Source organism: Diachasmimorpha longicaudata, chromosome 4 (genome assembly GCF_034640455.1).
Source record: "Diachasmimorpha longicaudata isolate KC_UGA_2023 chromosome 4, iyDiaLong2, whole genome shotgun sequence".
NCBI classification, from domain to species: domain Eukaryota; kingdom Metazoa; phylum Arthropoda; class Insecta; order Hymenoptera; family Braconidae; genus Diachasmimorpha; species Diachasmimorpha longicaudata.
Window position 1 is genome coordinate 4,062,962 of NC_087228.1, and position 13,208 is coordinate 4,076,169.

Genomic DNA, 13,208 nt, shown 5'->3' on the forward strand with positions numbered 1-13,208 from the left:
GCCATATACCCGAGGCACTAGCGAAGGAAACTGGATAAAAGGAGCAACAAGAAGTCGCAGGGGGGGGGAGGGGGCAAAAGGAGGAGGGAAAAAAATTGAAAATGAAATGAACGAAAAAAGCGATTGAAAAGAGGAGAAAATATTTTCTAGAGGCGCCTTCGCCCTCGGCTAGCCTTCTCGACTTATTTCAGAGACTATCAGTTATTTTTTCACCATTGAAACAACTAACCACGGCGGGCCCGAGCTCGGCCTGAGTCTTAATCGGGCACCCGACGTACGCCATCGGTAATTACACGTTTGCAACTATATATAAAGAAAAGTTTTACTCGATGCTGGTATTACTGGCTGTATGGAGAGGATCGAAGAGATTTATAAGTATGATATTACATGTCATATGGGTATCCTTTGATCGTACTCGAGGTAATTTATTAAGTGCACTAATACGAATCATTTTAGATACCCAGCTTTATCTTTTACGTAATTCATTCAATTTTATTTTTTATTTGCCGGGGTGAAAAAATGTGACAGATGGAATGAATCAGCTGCGTGATTTGCGATGTCGAAGAATTCATTTGAAGGATCTTTTTTTGGAAAACCCATTCAATGGGTTTTCCAAAAAAAATTAACAAAATATTCTTTTTCTTTTTGCTCAATTCTGTAGGATTAATGTGGTGGGCAAGAAATAAATGCGAAAAAGTCTATTTAAAAAAAAACTATAATAATAAGAAAATATCAACTTGGTACAGTAATGTTGATTAAAAGGTAAAAATATGACGCGATTAAAGTAAGTCTGTTCTCTCCGAAAACTCAAAACGAACTAAATTGTCCATTCTTCCAAATCTCACTTATTCTCATCTATAGTTTCTCCCTCTTCACTGCACTAGAACAAACCATCCATTGTTTATCTGTCCGCACACTGTCTTCACTGGACCTCACACAAAAGCCCCAAAAAGGCATGTATGCCATAAAACTATCACTCAATTATAATAAACGCTTCACGCTAAATTATTACCGCTACGAAAAACTAGAAAAGATACAAAATAAACATATAGGCTAAAGTCTACGTTATACAATGAACTTACTCAAGTGACAGAAAATCCTTGTCTTAATTTCTAAGAGTCTTTTGTTAATATTAAAAGTTATTGTCCCATTTATCAAAAAATCTTAAAACCCACAATTCATCCGGAGAGAGATTTTCGATGAACATTGTCGCACCGTTCGATTAGACTGTATCATGCGCCATAATTTTTTCCTTTCTTTCTGGAAATTCAATAATAATTTATTTATGATGACTAATTTGTATTTTATTAGAAAAATATTGTATTAGAAAAATATTATTCTGGTGCATCGTGAAATTTACTCTTTTACGACATGAATTTTCAGTTTGATGAGGGTAAATATTTTCAGAATAAAAATTTATCATCATAATTAATGAAGAAGCGATGACTCATGAAACACTTTTACAAAAGGTTATGATAATTTTTAGAAGAAATTTCTCCGTACGCAGAAACAAGTGACCAAAACCTCGACGAACCAGCCACCCAACATCACTTACACCTATCAGCCTCAGCTTAAAGAGCTGAAACATAATCACAGTATTCAATAACCTCCCCAGCAACATTTCCAGGCCCGCATGGAGTCGCAGAGAGGAGAGAAAAGGAGAGTTCTCTCATCTGTTGAATCGACCCCACAGAGACCCCGGAGGGTTTATAAACCATAGGTAAAGGAGTCGTGAGAGGTCCACTGGTACAGGGACCCACACCATGGGTGGAGGCAATTAAAATACCACTTGGCCATTATAATTCTCCAAGTTGAAGAGGTACCACGGAGAGGGAGGGGTTGAGGGGTGAGCTCCGTCCAAATGATGAATGCAGCCAAGACATCTCCCAGGTGAATAGACTCCGCGTCTCATTGGCAACCTCGCGATTCCGTTCAATTATGCAGATTGGCGACTTTATGTAATGCTTCGTTAATTAATTGTCGACGTCCGGTGATACGGAATTGATGAAAAACTCCCGGAATTAATCGATTGTGACATTTCCTGCTGTAATTTTTCCCGCACGTCAATCAGCAATTTTTTTATTATTTCACCGCAAAAAAATTCACTCGCAGTTCACTTTATGTGACAATTACCCACAAATGGATTTAGCCGATTTGACCCGTGAATTCGCTCTGCACCGATGCATATCCCCTTTTCGAATCGTTTCGCTCTGAAATCCTCTTAAAGTACTCGTATAATTCCTTCACGCTGTATGGAGCCTTATCCCCCGGGTTAAGAAACGAGACGACCAAAAAAAAACCGGCAGAAGGAGAAGACGGCAGGATAGAAGATGTGAAGGGAAAAAAAAGGCAAAAATGAGTGAAGCAAGGGGCGAGGTGATGTCAAGGAAGGGGAGGCCGCCGTCTCCATGTCATCTAAATTCGCCGCGAAGCTGGGGGAAATGAGAAAATGACTGGACAGGGAACAAAAAACCTGAATTAAGTACATTTTATACTTAAAATGACTATAATTAATGCTTATTCTAAGTACATTCTATATTTGATCCTAGTATACTCGATTTTTGATGTCCAAGGTGAGGATAAGGGGCCCGTCCGTTGAGGAAGAGGGGCCCGTCCTCATGTCGTCTAAGGTCGCTACGAAGGTCGATTATCGCACGGTTACCTCTTCGGTATACAGCACACCACGAACGGCAGAGAGGTCAAGTGCCCCGTAGGCGTTCCTGGAATCCTCCACCTCTTCTCAGGTACCTCATACTAACCCCCTCATCACCGTTGAGGATGCGAAAAAAAAAAATTTGTAAACTTGTATCCTATCGATCGTCCTCTTCCTCCTTCGCCCTCATCTTCATCATGCCTCTCTCCGGTCTCGTGTGCGCAATAGATGCCAGATCCTGATATCAGCCCTTGTGCACTTGTGACCAACGGTAATTTATATTACCATTGTCGTTTATGTCAGCCTGATCGACGTCTTTATGCGCAATTAAAAGTCGTATCGATCATTTATAAAACCATTCTCCAATGCATCATGGCTAATAACGTGAATGGAAGAGGACTTTGAAGATTATTACCGTCGCTATTCTCGGTTGAAATGGCAGGGTTTATGAGCGGTGCTTTTGATGGATAAATTTATGAAATTGTATCAATGCGATAATAATAACTGATAATTGGTGATGATGGAGACTCGTTTTTTAATTTATTATTTTAAATGGAGACTGGGAAAAGGGGTTTGGATTGAGATTTTTCAAGGGATCGAATTTAACGCTAGAACGACCGACGATTGAAGTATACCTACTTCTACCGGATGGGTCAAAATGACTTGTTCCTTAAATTACTAAAAGATATATAAGAAAAGACAGTAATTTTTACGTTTTTATATATTTTGTAATTTTATGAACAAAACTTAAATATAATCATTTAATAATAGTAATATAATAGCAGTAATTATTTAAATAATTATGCATAAAGGTTGAAAAAATTTCTGCAAGTTACAGATATTTTAGCAGAACATTTACCACAGACTCGTTTATGGGATGTACCACAAATGTTGTTCGTTTTATTATTAGTTTGTTATTCGTTTACGTTTCATCGAAATATGTGTCTGATTTTGTGACAATATAGATGATGATATTCCTTCCACTTGATCTGTAGACCTACCGGTTAGTTCTTTGTAGCTAATTGCAAGTTCTTCGGATAATGGGAATAAAAAGCCTTTTCTTGAAATATTTTCTCCTGTTGTTTCTTTATATAATATCCATGCATTCATCCCGGCAAGATCTGAAATATTGTAAAACATTTGTAATGGTCATCTTCGGGATCCAGCTTTCACAGTATATTTCGCGGGCCATTTGATCCGAAACATCTACGCCAAATTTGGTATTGTTATAAAATGTAATCGTTTCAGGTAAACGTTTTTCATCCTTTTCAATCTTCACTGACTTATGTTTTGAACTAAGCAGTAATACTTTTTTATTGGGTTATCTTATAGATGGTCAGAGTACATTTTTCTGTTTTATGAAGTACTGTCGAGAAGCGAGACATGTTATCCTTTTTAGATTTTGCAAGTTTAGGTAGTTCTGTCTTATTTTGTCTTATAGTGCCAACTAGGGAAGTTCTTTTAGTTATTAGTTTTGTTTCCACGTTACAACAGAACAGCACCGAAAATCTTGTTCCGTGCGGGGTCAAAATGACCCATCTCGGTATATGTAAGTATACTGCATACTTGTTTACAACATAATAATAAAAAAAAAGAAAACTGTTTTCCAGAATTAATTATTTGTATGTTTTAGAAAAAGTCGTACAAAATCTTCAGAAACAAAATGTACCTGAAATGAGTTATAATTATAAGAAATGTCAAACAAGTCATTTTGACCCCCTTGGTAGTTCTAGTGTTAAATTTCAGCAGAAGGCCTTAAATGTTGATAGATTAATCAAGAATGATAATGAACAAAATCAGTTGTTCGAGAATAAAATTAACCTGGAACCAGGAATTTCCCAAGACTTTTCTTTGAGACAGCCCTTACAGACCCGACAATTGAAATTAATATGGATCGGCTAAAAGACCACTTCCCTATATCCCATCACTGAAATAAAGAAAAAAGACTGACAATTATTGTCATCTCTTCTTCACGATTTGCAAGATGGCCAGCGCTTCCTCTGGCAAGTGACTAAACCAAAATCACATCCAATTGATGCGTTGAGCCCTCGAGAGTATTTCAGTGGTCACTGACCAGCACCTCATCCATCCAGAATGTCTCATCTATTTACATATCTCGCATGTCATGTAACATTATGGATTGTGGGAAAATCGACTGGAGGATATTACACCCAACAAACGATAAAAATTGGACAATGCTAAAGTCCTCCCATCACACGATGCCAAGTTGTCTTGGATCTTCTCTCCAAAGAGAAGATCCGTGGGCTTTATATGTTGACCATTGGAGTTGCAAGAGAGAACTGTCACGTGATTTACGCAGTCATTTGTCATCATTACGCGTGTGGTGCTGGATGGTAACACGCAACCACATGACTCGAGACCGCCTCGGTCGCCAACCTGGTATTTTTAATCAGCAGTTTACATTTAGCCATTCTCAAATTGTTCATATTTTGTTTTTCATTGTGTTGCCAGCTTAATTCTGTTTCATCCAAATGTACTTTCAAATTAGAATAATTATTCCCAAGAAGTGGACGGGTAAGAAGGTATTAATGCTGAGTGGTAAGCATTCGCTAATAGTTACCCAGGGGATTCCAATGTTACGCTAATAATCCCCAGTCAAAATGGGTTGGTATAGGATTCGCTCGTTGGATGGCAATTATGGTAATTTTGTCCATTGGAGTACATAAATTTATGAAGTTGCATGGCCAATAGGATTCTGTACTGAGGTGCAACCACTTAGCTACGCATACGAATCACCGTCATTTTATTCAACACAAGGCGTGGAGATATAAGTTGTGGATTTTTTAGAGTTTATGGAGGTGTATGGGGGGCTGTGATAAGAGGAAGAGAAGCACTGGGACAATTGGATAGCTACCAGTTGTGCAAAATAGATAATCATTCGAACTATTTGTAACTTGAGGGGGATTTTTATCTTTTGAATTGATGACAACACTTTGTTGACGTGATAAGTGGTTTTTTATGTACCAGGTTGTATTAAAATGTGATGAATTGATACTTGATATTTTTATGATCAACACGGAGAAAAATATTTCTAGTTTCCGCTTTGTGGTATTAGAATGAAGAACCGTTGAATACTAAAATCAATAATTTTTAATGGGTATTGTACGGTATCTGATGAAAACAGTTTCTGTGTGAGTACCATGAATTTTAAATTTCAACTGAAAATTATTCAGAACTAGAATTTTTCGAAAAAAAATTCTTTGATTGTCAATAATGTGACTGAGAAGTAGATTAATTTTTTAATCTCATTTCAAATTTTCTCATCTCAAATGTTACAGAAATTTTTGCATTTTTCACCTCTAATTTGTTTTAATGATTCTTAATTTTTTAGGTAAAAACTGGTTAACCGCTTTTCAGTAAAAGTTTCTGTACAAAAAGAACACTTCGGTTCATTCATGGCGGCACTTACGGGCACCATTTATTTGTCACAAATGGATTCCATTTGAATAATGAAAAACCCATTTCTCCAAGTGTTGATGAAAGCCCAGAGAACCTGCGGAGGCCAGACCTCACACCGAGAAAATCAAGTGTCAGCTCATATCCGCTTTTAAACTCACACCTGACCGTATCCCGTTTGATATAACTTCTCATTTCCGGTAGAATAAAAGCACACGTATTCCCTTTTTTTGTTAAATATTTACAATCTTGACAATGGGGCACGTGTTGAAAGTGTGGATTGCCTCAATGGACGACTCTCATTGACATTTCTGAGAATAATCGAGGAAAAGTTCGGTAATTGTCTCTGACATGGTCATCGAAAAATCACGTTTCGAGAGACAATTGAAGATATTTTGATGCACACGAGGGGCAACATTGGGTAACGGTTTTGAGTGGCAGCACGTGACATCACGTAGACCACCCCAATAATGTCAATGCGCTTCGGGGACACTTGATGACGTTTTCACTCCATCGAGTCACATGTAACTTCGTTTCAACACTTTTTCTGCCTCACAAAAATCACTGAATAAATAATAATTCATGAATGTACCGCAAAGAGTGAGAAAAATTGTTGGTCAGGGATCAAATTTTCACTGTGCGGTACCGGAATTTTTATTACTCAGTCCCAGAATTTTAAAAAAATCTGATGCTGAGTAATTAAAATTTCGCTGCTAGCTGCAGCAATTTTCGGAAAAAATCGGGTGGTAATTTTTGCCAGAAAAATTCTAGAATTTTTTCCCTCGAAAGGTCCTATAACTGAGTCCCTTACGGTACGTGATGTCATTGACATTGTAGGTTAATCCACTGGTCAGAAGCTCGTATTTCGAGCATTTGGTAATTCTATATTGAGGCTGAACCTCTGGACACTGTGGGGTAATCGCTCGGAAGTAATGGTCTCATGTCAGCTGAAGTTCTGGGATGTTAGCGTCCTCAGGGCTGAAGTCATAAAGTTAAGCCCAACAGGCTCAATCCGCTGTGCAGAATCGTATTTGTAAATGTTGCGATCGTAAACTCAGGATTGTGTACAAATCCCCGCAACCCTGTCTACCGGGTGAATTACAACGAGCCAATGTTACTTATTGGGCGCCGAGTGACAACAAAGTGGATGGTGTGTTGTAATTCCTGTGCTTTGCAGACAAATGGTGACCTACATGGTAGGATGAAGAAGGAAATGATGATGAAAAAGGCGGGAGAGATGAGAAAATTCAGTGAATAGATTTTTTTTTACGGGATAAAACCACAAGTGGGTTATCGCAGGCACTCCCGGTGCTGGGATGATGGTGTGGAGAGGCTCGAAGTATGTTTCAACGGACCAAAGTAGTCGGAGATCAATGGCGCCGCGGTGAGGGCATATACTACTTGATGGATCGGCTGACGCGCCTGCTAAATCATTCGATTCGCGTGTCCGCAATCAGTTGAGGGAGAAGTGGAAGGCCTCTGGAAACTTTTAACCGCCAATTCACGCTTCTGTATTAGTGTATGACAGCCCATGGATTGAGAGAATTATTTCGCTAATGGAGTGATTAATGACGAGTTTTTTTCGTTCTCTACATTGTCAATATTTCAATTTTCACGGACATGGTATTGACATTCATATGTCTCCCTCTTCCAGATGAAACTGGCGATTGAACTCTTCCTGAAGGTCCCATTCTCCCCCAACAGACAATGGCTTTTTCTACCCCCAATTTGTACGAATAATTTCACGGCTAAATTTACACTACGCAAGTTTGATAGTTGTCCTGAACCATTCGGTGGACTTTTACAAGGGTGCAGAACGTCCTTAATCAGTAGTAATACCCCAAGACCTTCAAAATTATCAGATATTTCTCGAGAGTTTCGTTGCTACGCAGGGAAACTACAGGAAAATATCCGATTAATTTTGAAGGTCGAGGGGTATTTGGCTGGATTTTTTTTTTCATTCCAATTTCAAGCAATTAAATGTGTGGCACTTCACGTCATATGGTATGGTTTTTCACTGGTAGATGTGGCTTCCAGCGTATATTTTCTGTCCGTATTGTTAGAAACATTTTTTTACAATTTTTTTATCAATAATGTCCAAGGATTCTCCTTCAAATCTGATCATGTCGAGGTAAAGTCTTTGAAATTGATTTTTCTAATGACAGTTTTGGGGTTTGAAACGCGTACAAATTGTTTACCGGATATTTTCATTGATTAGCAACAAACAGGAAAATATTTGAAAAATATCCGAAGTAAAACCGTTTTACTCGTACCACGTGACGGGAAATGCCACCATTTAATTGGTTTAAATTGGGATGAAAAAATAATCAACAAAAAATTAACAATGTCTTTCGGGGAAACTGAATAATCTTGTCAACCCCCTAAGCTACTCATGTTACCGACTTCCTGATGTTTAAATATGGTTATATATACTATGAGATAACGATGAAAAGCACTAAATTCACGGTGTCACACCGATAATCATCTCGCTGAAACCCAAAAAGATTCTCTCAAATGCAAGTGGAGGCAGTCATGATGTCTTGGGTACAATGGAGCCGTTAGGACATGGCGCCACCGGTTAAATTTCCAGTAGCCAAAATCTCGACTTTCATCGATCTCCCCGGCATATCCTATGATTAATGGTACATCAGATGTCCCGATAAGGGCCCTCACTGCCTCATCGCCCGATAGAATATCTCACATGTTACAATTTTTATTCTGATTTGAGGCACAGCCTTCGTAATTCATTCCAACGAGAATGGAATATATTCTAGATCCGTATCTAGCGTTGACCTTGCGGTACATGTAACACGAGATCCGTGTCCCATATGCGGGTGTGTTCTGGTAACAAAACAAGAGAACGCATTGGTTGCACTGGTGAAGTACCTGGCCTTCGGCTTAACACACTATCCACACATGTGATTGTGTGTCGGCCCAATGAACGCCCTCGATCCTTTCCACATTTTTTTTTTCCCCCGGCTCAGAACACTCCCGCGACATGTCAAATGTCCGCACACGACCCGTTAAGTTAGCGTTGTGGTTGTGGCCTCATCCATTATTTTATTATCGACGAAGGCTTCGTGACGACCGTGAATATTCATCGATTGATGTGCGGCGACACTCGACCCCGCGATGAACCATCGAGTGGAATTGCCTCAAGAGAAATTTTAAAAATTTTACTACCGGAGGGAGAAAAATATTCACATATAATACCACAAGTGGTTCAAAATTATCGAATATTTCCCGATAGATTCGTTGCAAACAAATGAAGGAGTCAAGTTTTTCAGGCTAAAAAATCACGAGTGCGAAGCACGAGTGATTTTTCCTGAAAAACTTGACGACTTCATTTGTATGCAGGGAACCTAGAGGGAAATATTCTATAATTTTGAAGCTCGAGTGGTATTCAGGGGATTATTTTTCCTATCCAAATTTCGGCCAAGAGAATTGTGCCATGACATGAAAAGAGGTTTATTTGGTTAAGTGTCGTTTGTTTACCAAAATATTCAAAAAATTATCGCATGTAATACCACAAGAGCTCCGAAATTATCGGATATTTCCCGATAGGTTCGTTGCAAACAAATGAACGTGTCAAGTTTTCCAGTTTAAAAATCACGAGCGCGAAGCGCGAGTGATTTTTCTGGAAAACTTGACGAGCTTATTTGTTTGCAGGGAACCTTGAGGGAAATATCAGATAATTTCGAAGTTCGAGTGGTATTCGGGGGATTATTTTTTGCATCCAAATCTTGGCCGATAGAATTGCACCATGAGACATAATTTTCAACGAATTGCCATTTAATCTGTCGGATACAATTGAGGGTTACTTCAACATTTGTTTTTTTTATATATATCAACATGCAAAATTTCCAGTGAAATTTCCAAGAATATCCGCTGAAATACCGTGTTGACTATACAAAATAACGTCGAATGGTGCAATCCTATTGGCCAAGATTTGGATGGGAAAAATAATCGCTGATATTCGAGGTAGGCTATACAAAATATCAACAAATGGTGCAATTCTATTGGCTGAAATTTGGGTGGGAAAAATAATCAGTACTATTGGAAATGGGTTATAAGAAACAATAATTCAATAAGTAATTTAAACTATAATATTTTATTCTTTATGATTCAAGTCAAATAATTATGCTTGGAAGACACGTCCACTCTATACCGATTTTTTACACGAACTGACCAGGTCTACAAAGAGAAACAACACCCTGGACCTTCTAGTCACATGCTCTCAAAGAGTCCTATTCATTCCACTTTGTCTACATACTTAAAATCAAGCCTAAATATCATACCTCACACTTCTCAGAATTCGAACCCATAAAAATGTCTTTCAACACTCAGAAGAGAATAAGATTGACTTTTGTTCTTTATTTATTTTATGAAAAATCCAACAAGTACACATTACGATACCACTTGATAATCGCGTTGGATTTTGACTGATCGGGGAATTTGCCTTAACGTTCAGTAAAATTTCTCGACTGCTTGATAAAATTTATTTAATCGTTTCAGAAAAATTATCCAATAAGTTGTAAATTTCTGGATCCAGGTAGGAAATCACCAATGGCCCAGGCTTCACCCAAGCTATTCCCAAGACTAGGTAAGCTTGGATCAGGCTTGACATCCAAGCCTGGATCAGTAGTGGATGAGCATTGGAATGTAACGTGGGGCCAGGCCTGGTAACGAGGGCTGGCCCAGGCTAACCTATTAAGGCTGGTCGAGGCCTTCGTACCAGCGCCGTTCCAGGCTCATACATTAAAAAATGCCTAGGCTTTCTTCAAACAGTTTATAGTACTGAACATATCCAGATAAATGACAAATGAACCAGATACCCTGTGGCATTCGAAAACTTACTTTACACTTATGTAACAATATGGGGTTAATAACTAGGCATAATACCATAGGACATTGCCACCCTTTGGTTTCACGTGTAAGTAAAATCAGCATGCCGCCTAGTTAAAAATAAATAAATTTCAACCAGTTCGTCAGTCTGGGCCCAGAACTGGTCGAGACGCTATGAACCAAGGTTGAAGGAACCAGACTTCTCCCAGGCTTGGCACAAGCTTGGTACCCAGCTTTGATATCCGGGAGGGATCCAAGCCTGGGCTTTCTCTGGTGTGACTAAGATACTGAGCCTGCTTGAGTCTAGGATTACCAAAGCTTGGTAGCCAGCCCTAACCCACGGTTGGCCCGGGCGTGAAACTTGGCGATAACGGCTAATTACGGTAATTACTACTGAATTTTTCCACATAGAATTTTTGTAAAAAATGTCTCTTTGTTTATTTATGCCCACAATTTGCAATTTTTCTCGTCCTCCTCACCCTGTGCGTCAAAACAACCGATTCATAAACAAATGCGCTGTCATCCTGCTCTCAAATTGATTTAAAAAATCCAATATCTCCCTCATATTTGAATACCTCCAATTATGATATTTTTCTTGCAAAATCATGAGTTGTATAACGGTAAGAATTAGGTTGAATGCACACGTGCGCCCTGTCAACGCACGTGTTCACCAACCAGTGTACATACAACGGTTTAACAAAGACTCGGTACACGAGTATATACTCGTTTTATAGGTGGAGATGTTATATACAGGGGACGTTTGTAAACCGCAAGGAAGATGAAGAAGTTGAGGAGAAGTAAGGCATGGCCTGAAGGCAACCGCGCACCCAGAAAATACTCCTAGGCTATGTGCTCCATACTTTTGCGTGGGAGCAACACATATAATGCCTCCAAGCGTATGTACAATGCATTGGTACATAGGCAAATAGCTGTTTTACTAGGAGATGATCACAAATGATTTAAAAAAAAAAAGAGCGGAGAAAATTCAATCATATAACTAATAACAATAAATATATCATGACTAGATATTATTATTATTAATTACATACGATGTTATATACTATATTATGTAATATTATATGATTAGATATACTCTATTGTTTAATATATATTTATAATAATATATAACATTATACAATGATAGGCGTAAAGTGATTGTTCGTTAATTGTTGAATAGTTAATGGGAAATTAGCAGCAAATATTCATTTTCACTAAAAAAAAATTATGGAACATCGTAGAATGTAGATTTTTCAGTCGCGAAAAACATTTTTTGAAAATAATTTTTTAGAATTTGTGAATGTAAATTAAACGTCTTAACTTCGAGATTATTTGAGTTTACTGATTAATCCAATCATTTCATGCTTATCATTGTTTGTATGAACTATTTGAACTTCACTGTGTTTTTTTTTCCACCCCGGGAAACAAAAAGATAAGGAGGAATCTCTTTGTAAGGGCAGTGACAAGGACGTAACTCTGCGTGCTGGTGAGGACTTGTACAAGACATAACAATGTCGAAATGCCGTCTGGCAAAGCGCCGCGGCGAACTTGTCTTTGAAGGCAAGATCTTCTTCGGTAGAGTCCTTTGTTCCAGGCCCAGCAACGAGCGAAAGATAGGATGTCGACGGGGGCATATGGTCGATAGGCATGCGTGAGATGGGAGAAAGAGAAGAAATCTTTCTCAGAGCCATTTGTAATGGCGAATTGGTGCGATGCCAAATTGAAAATGCTGGAGAGCACTTTTGGCTGTCACTAGTTATATTCCGTGTTATTTGATCCTTCATAATTAATTCTGACTAATTTCTTTGTCAACAAATCCGTCAGACGATTGTCGTAAACAATTTTATCTGAGAAAAATCGCAAACAAATGAATTTATGATAAATTTTTATCGAAATCGTGCACAAAAAACGAAAAAAATGCGGAAATACTGCGAAGTAAAGTATAATTGTTAATAAATTATTAACGGGGTTTGAGGGACCTTTCCAGAACAGGTAAACTTTCCAATATTGTTCAAATGTATAAAATGTTTCCTAACGGTTCAAAGTGAAGAATCAAATTCGGATATTTAAACTTTATGGCACATTAACGTAGTAATTTGGAAATGAGAAATTTAGACCTTCAAAGGTTATAATGTGATAACGTACTAATTGAGAGATGACATTTTTTACTGCAGTGGTGTAAACCTAACATTTGTTGAAAATACCATACATCTCAGCTTTCGTTATTTTTCATTAATGAACTGTACTCAATCATGAAATTTATAAATTGAATTATCCCAGATGGATTTGGAAAAAA

General features: G+C 38.2%; 1 long non-coding RNA gene across 5 annotated transcripts in view; it reads right to left on the bottom strand.

The window, feature by feature from the left end:
• The window catches only part of LOC135161579 (uncharacterized), a 139,600-nt gene that overhangs the window by 24,289 nt on the left and 102,103 nt on the right, over nucleotides 1-13,208 (bottom strand). The window contains exon 5 of one of the 5 annotated variants that reach the window (XR_010298823.1): nucleotides 565-3,774. The exons of the other annotated variants lie outside the window; for them this stretch is intronic. This is a non-coding gene — a long non-coding RNA (uncharacterized LOC135161579). Of the gene's footprint in view, nucleotides 1-564; nucleotides 3,775-13,208 lie in introns of those variants that run through there. 5 annotated transcript variants of the gene reach the window in all.